We start from the raw sequence: 6,376 nt of genomic DNA, 5'->3' as shown, positions 1-6,376 counted from the left end.
TCATTATTATATCTTTTGTTTTTACGTTTTTGTTTCAACTTGTTTGTCTTTTGTATCCACTAATTTTATTAACTTTAACATAATAGTCTACATTTCTCTATTTCGTTGTTTTATTTCTATTGTCATTTATTTTTTTTTATTTTTAATATATTGTAGTTCAATGTTATCCTCTATTGTTCTACAAATTCTATCATTCTTAAAATTTCTATATTTAAATATCATTTTCTTCATTTTCAATTCTGTTTTTGATATTTCATTCCCATCTTTTCTATGCATTTAAATTTTACGGTTTTAATTTCTTTCATTTTGTTAATTTCCATTAAGGAATGTACAATCTACTTTTTGTAGATTAAACTGGTATTATCTTTTCTAATCTGCAATTCCAGATAAATCTAATTCAAACCAGCGTTAATATCATGACAGACTCTTGAATGCAAATAAAAGGAAAAGATTATTTTAAGGAAAAGATTATTTCATTCTGTTGTTGCTGGTGTTGTTTGGGTCGTATATTTTTAAACATTCCAAGTCCCATCCGTTTTATGTTCATTATTCCTCATAAAGAATATCCATGGTAACGTCAGAACTGTCAGATTCATCAGAATATATTGAGGTGTAGGGACAAAAATTATATTCATAAATAATACAGTTTACATTCTGAAAAACTACATTCGAAAAACAATACCAGTGATTGCTGAAATAAATCAGTTTCTGGAATCTAGAGTACGCTTTCAGTGAGTAGTTAATTCGTCAATCTAGAATAGATATTCTCTTGTGTTGGTTAATGAAACGAAGTGTTATTGAAACTTCTTGTTATATAAATGTAAAAAACATTTAGATGTTCATTTTTATTTTAAAAAATCTAGTACACACATGATAATTAAAACGAATAAAATATTAAAAATTTTTGGCATAACACTGGTGATATGTGCAAGATATATATAATTTCTGAACGTAGAAAACTGAATATAACCAATATTGCCAATTCTTTGTGAACTTTTAGCACACACCAGTTAACTCATTTTGAGATTTGTAACTATAATATAGAATTTAAAAAAAAAAAACTTTCCATGTCTAACAACAAAATAGATTAATAAGGGCGTCGTCAGCAGGCTGTGGTGAGTTCATCCTTACCATAAAGAAACTGAACACTTTTGGAGGAAGGCATCTCGGCGTTCCTTATGTCCTTCGAAGGGAGATGAAGGGACCCAGAGGACGCAGCTGGGGGAGGGGAGGAGGAGGAGGACGATCTACAGTGTCCTGCACTCTTGCCCTCTCCCTTCGTAAACGACCCCAGTGACACAGTGGAAATGACCTCCGGGTCTCCAACCTCCTTAACTAAAGTTCGTTTTTCTTTAAGTCTGGCGAGAAGGATGGAGGATTTAGGAGCCTCCGGGAGATTCTTCAAAAGGTCCATCACCTCAACAAATTCGGCAGCTATAACTTTGCCTGGTTCCTCCAGTTCAAATTCTGCTCTTAAAGCTGAAAAAAAAAAGTAAACACTGGGACTTAGCTGAGGCTGGTGAAACACTGTACGAAGCTTCATGAGTTATTTGCATTAAATGAGAAACGATTTTTTTTCAAGAGAACCTGTATATAGAGAGAGAGATTTTCTTAAATTCTATATGGGGATGAAAATAGAAAATAATTTGTGACTGTTCTCTGAGCATGTACTAAAAACGGAATGTTTCATTGCCTGGTAATTAATAAAATAGTTTCAGTAGCTGGTAATTTATAAAATTTGTGATGTTTAAAAAAATGACTAAGTATATAAATTTATTTAAGATTAACTTGGAAAGACAAACAATGTATAAATATTATATGTACAAGAGTTGATGAAATTAAACTAATTCACTGTTTGGTAGAACTATACAAGCTTCATTAAACAACCATTTCAGTGACAGGTGTGACTGACAGCATATGTTCCTTTTGTTTTATTATGAAGTAAGTAAGTCTCTAGGCTAAGAGAAGTAAAAATTCTTACTAATTTGTATTTTTCATGAGTACTCAAACCAGAGCCTATCATGTATGGATATTCCTCAGCACAACTTAAATCAGTTGTTGAAACTTGGTAACAATGTAGTTAATTGGTGGTAAGGTGAGCCGGGGAATACCCCTACTCTCATGCTATCACTTGGCACTTTTTCCTTCTGTATCAGGAATAAGAATGGAGTGGTTAAGGTGGGATTATGATAAAAGGGTTTTTGTATACCTATGAAAAAATTAAATGTGAATTGTTCGCAATGAAATACAAAACATCACATTTTATGCAGGAGACTAAACTCCTTGGGTAAGAGGTCGTTTCTTAATGACTGTGAGGTTGAACTTGCCAATGTAATTGACGGGTTTAGAGTAAAGCTCTTCTACCACCATCCACATACCCCTCCTTTGTTTAAAGAAGGGAGAGTGGAGAGAGTCACACCTTCATAGCGGAGCTCTTAAGACTGGGTTCTCAGTTATGTAAAATACCTGCATCTGTACCTGATACATTGCATACTTGGTCAGCACTGCTGCCCTGCTGAGTAAAGAAGAATTAAGAGGAACTTATCACCCTATCACTCACCCCAGTCATATGCCCTCTTAGTATTCAGGAAAGATACTTTTCTGTCCAAAGGGACTTTGGGTAACTATGCAAACTGTTGAGAAGCCCCCACAGGTCCCAAGAAGAAGGTGTCCAGTGACTTGTCGGTGATGTCCCTCAGGCATAATAAGATAGTTTGTCTCTCTTTTCTAAACACCTACCTTCATTATCTGTGCTACCAAAAAGTTCCTTTGAAATGCCAGGGATGGCTCCATGCCAATGACTTTGTGAGCTCTCACCTGAGCTACACAACTGTAAACCTCATAAGAGAAATCAAAACCAATTATGATAATTGTTTAAAGCCAGGGAGAAAGGATCTCTCAAGGTAATTCCATATGCTTGTCAGCACATACCATTATAAAGATGTTTTCACTCTAGCCTAAGGCATTGGTTTATTTTTACAGAGTACCCTACAGCTCACATCAGGCATAAATGCAACTCATCTGGATCACCATCAGCAAAGTCTCTTCTCTCTAATCAAAAAGTGACTGGTTCTGAATTTTTTACCATGAATTCTGGAACAAAGAGCAAGAAACTCTCAGTGCTCCAAGTAGAAGACCAGATAATACAAGTGGTGTAACTAACCATTATGTTTCACCAAGTGTAAGGCTAGCAGAAAGACAGTATTGAGTGAGATATCCTGGTGTGAAGTCTCCCTAAAAGGTCAGTATGGTGTCTAAGTTAGCTGCAGAAAACAAGCCACCCCCTACTCTGGACTACAAAGCTCCTGAAGGGGACAAGACTGCTCAAAGCTCCTCATGAACATGGATAACTCTGCTGAAGAAGAGGGATCCATGCCCTTCAGGCTGGAGCCCCAGCTTAAGACTGAGACTTTTATCATAGAGATTCGAGAAGAGCTTGTCCTGACAAAGGTAGAAAAGGAAGTTGCGATCTGCTAAACAGAATTTCCAGCCAGAGAGAGATCGTTTCTGTGACACCAATCACAGAAAATAGCCCACTTCCTGTGGTGCACATTAGCAGGGGATTATCAGAGGTCCCCAGACATCATATGCACAGTCTTCTTAGAAGTCTTTCTTATGGGATGCACTGGATAACTTTACAAGGAATGTACTGCCTGATAATACAGCCTTATAAGTGGCTGATGAAGTAGAATGGGCCATGGGAAAATCTCTCTCAGTGACTCAACCATGGTGCCTTGACTGGGAGAACCAACAGACTGGGATATTACTTAGCATCAGGCCAACATGGAACTACCAGGGTCATTTTGCATAATGGTGTGAACTCTGCCTAGGATCTGACATGGGAGATTAGAGCATTGGGATCTTCTAGTTGTGCCATATTCTTTATTACTGGTGTTCCCAAACCTTGAACAACCTTTCCACCACACGAGGATGTAGAGACCTGTCCATCCCTAATATCTGGCTCTGGAAGCTGGGCTGATATGCCAATAGAGTCATGATAGCTTCATGGCATGATGAACTGCCTGCCCCTTCATCCGCTTTGTTAAGAGAAGTGAAGGGATACAAGGACACAGCCTCTCCCCCCTTGTTTGTAGACATATGCCACTACAGTAAAGTTGTTGCTCACCAAAAGTAAAACCATTTTAGTGTCTACACAACTGTGGCAGCACAAATAAACAAGTGGACACTGGCACACCCAATCCACTTGCTGACTATGCCACTACAATAATGTTTCTGTTCACATGTAACATTACATGAGTGTCAACGCAACTGTTAGTGGCATATATCAAGAGAAAGGATACCGACACATCCCCCAACCACTTGTTGACTTTACCACTACAATAATGTTTTGCTTATCACAAGTAACACTACATGAGCATCAACACAACTACTGTTGTAGCTCATGGCAAGTTTACACAACTAGAATGGCATATATCAACAAGTGAAGTTATACCAGCACGCAGTCAGAACCTGCCAGTTGAGGTTCTCTCCATCAGGACTTATGTTGTTGTGATTGCAATAGGATGCTTTTACTCCTTGTGCAAGCTGTAAGGTACTATCTGAGGAGGACCTGACATCCTAAACAACAAGTGGCAGAACCTTTTTGTTAGTACCAGTGAAGAAAAGAAGGTTGTGTTCAAAAAACACCTTTTTCTTCTGTCTTTGTGCAGTAATGAAATGAGCTGACAACTTATGTAGTGAAGCTGACTGTAGTAAAGTTTGGGTAGGAGCACAACAAGTACGTTTTTCTTAGCGTCAGTGACTTGTTTGCAACTGGATTATGATTAAAAACACTGGTTTGTATACCAATGAAAAATGCAGATTTCTTTAAAAACTTATATATTCTTACAGGAATACAAGCTATTACCTTTTATATAGGAGACACACCTCAGGTTGGAGTCGGTTCTCAACTGACTGGCAATTTGGGGCCACACCTAGATGTCACATTCCTATTTATGATAGGGAACAGAGGAGCAAATGGTTCATATAATGTCTTATTTGGTCAGGCATAGTTTGAATGAGGCATGTCTGAGATCCTGCTCAAAAAGAGGTGACATAAGTCAGAAGGCAGCTCAATCTGGCCAATACAATTGATAGGTTTGGATTATAGCACTGCTGCTGCTGCCCGTCTCCCACTCCCTCCAACTGCCCCTTTAGCAAAAGATTGGGAGATTACAGAAGTCATTTGCTCTGCTGCTCACTATCATAACCAGGAATTTGAAATTTCCAGGTGGTGGTTTAAAATGCAAGTCACTTGAGAACACACTCCTGCTTAAGGAGTAAGTCTCTTATATTAAAGGCAATAGTCTGCATTTTTCATTAGATATACCAACTAGAGTTTTTAATCATGATCCAATCTCAATCAAGTCACTGATGATGGAGAAAAAATGTTTAGTAGTAGCAAGTGAGTTGGGGGCTTTTTAACTCATCCTCCTACCACAAGCTAACTGCCTTGTTACCAGGGTTTAACAACTGACTCTAGTTCCTGCTGACAACTCCTCCTACAGAAAAAAGCTCTGGTTTGTACTCCAGTAGAGACAAATATCTATTTTCATACAATACTTCTAAAGAGCAAAAGATCTAAACATTTGTTTCCTTCCTGACATCTTCCAATGTATGCAGTCACATGTAAAGATACCCCAGCTGAAGATCTCAGATAGGGAAAGAGTGATTTAACATGAAATCAGTCAGCTCTAAAATGTCAGGTACCCACTCCTTAAAAAAACCAAAAATTTGTGGAAAAAACAAATATCAAACATCTTCTGGAGCAACCATATGTGTGTGCTCCTCCATGCTTGTATGTTTATATGCATATAAAAGTATATGTATAAGTTTCTTAACAGCAATGTATATGTTATTTCCATATTTACCAGATATAGTAGAAGCAAGAGATCCCGATGATGATCCATCGCCCTCATATGCATAATTCCTTAGATCTTCCCCTGGTAAGTGGTGATGATGGCGCTCAGTGGGAACCACCAGTGCAACATCTTTCCTGTGGCTGACTCCAGCTGAAGTGATGACAGCTGCACTGACTCCGCTGCTGGTCAAAGCATTCCCTCCTTCCAAAAGAAAATACAAAAAGTATAGACAATTTTCCTGTTATAGTCACCATCCCTGCAGCGTGAAAATGCTCTTACAAACCAAATTTAAATATCCAAGAGCAGTACAAATGAAATAATGAATCTACTGCAATGAACCTTCATATGACAACATTCAACAAGAATGTCAGATTGGTCACTCTGTTCGTTTTCCTTAATGGCAATATCCTATATGATGGTTTACTTTTCCGCTGTCTTCCCAGTCCTTCTTGCTCTCCTGTACCCAGGTGTTATCTTTCCTTTTTATCCTTTGCTGTATATCAAACACGGATTTA

General features: G+C 37.9%; 1 pseudogene; it reads right to left on the bottom strand.

The window, feature by feature from the left end:
- Nucleotides 1–882: 882 nt before the first annotated feature.
- Nucleotides 883–6,376, bottom strand: part of LOC136845685 (neural-cadherin-like) — a 94,598-nt pseudogene continuing 89,104 nt past the window's right edge.

The sequence above is a fragment of the Macrobrachium rosenbergii genome, chromosome 14, assembly GCF_040412425.1.
Source record: "Macrobrachium rosenbergii isolate ZJJX-2024 chromosome 14, ASM4041242v1, whole genome shotgun sequence".
NCBI lineage: Eukaryota > Metazoa > Arthropoda > Malacostraca > Decapoda > Palaemonidae > Macrobrachium > Macrobrachium rosenbergii.
This window is presented reverse-complemented; position numbering and strand designations above follow the sequence as displayed.